Source organism: Syngnathoides biaculeatus, chromosome 12 (assembly GCF_019802595.1).
Source record: "Syngnathoides biaculeatus isolate LvHL_M chromosome 12, ASM1980259v1, whole genome shotgun sequence".
Classification (NCBI taxonomy): domain Eukaryota; kingdom Metazoa; phylum Chordata; class Actinopteri; order Syngnathiformes; family Syngnathidae; genus Syngnathoides; species Syngnathoides biaculeatus.
This window is the reverse complement of record NC_084651.1, coordinates 25,793,136-25,793,424: the sequence shown is the minus strand read 5'-3', so window position 1 is coordinate 25,793,424 and position 289 is coordinate 25,793,136.

Here is a 289-nt window from a genome sequence, read left to right as displayed (position 1 = left end):
AACATGCTCCATGAACAAGAAATGCTATGTAACCCCACCCCTGTCAGTATCTGTGGCATGATAAAGAAGAGAGACACTGTATATTTTTTATTTTTAAATAAAAGGCATGAAGAAAATTAAAGACTGCTGTGCACTATTGAACTATTCAAAACAAGCATCAGAAGTTGCTGACTGTTTTTCTGCCGTCATATTGCCAGCAGGTTGCTTGAAAATGCAGACATTGCGTGTCCTTTCTTAGAAGAGGTCATCTTTTCAGTATCTCAAAAAAAAAAAAAAAAAAAAAAAAAAA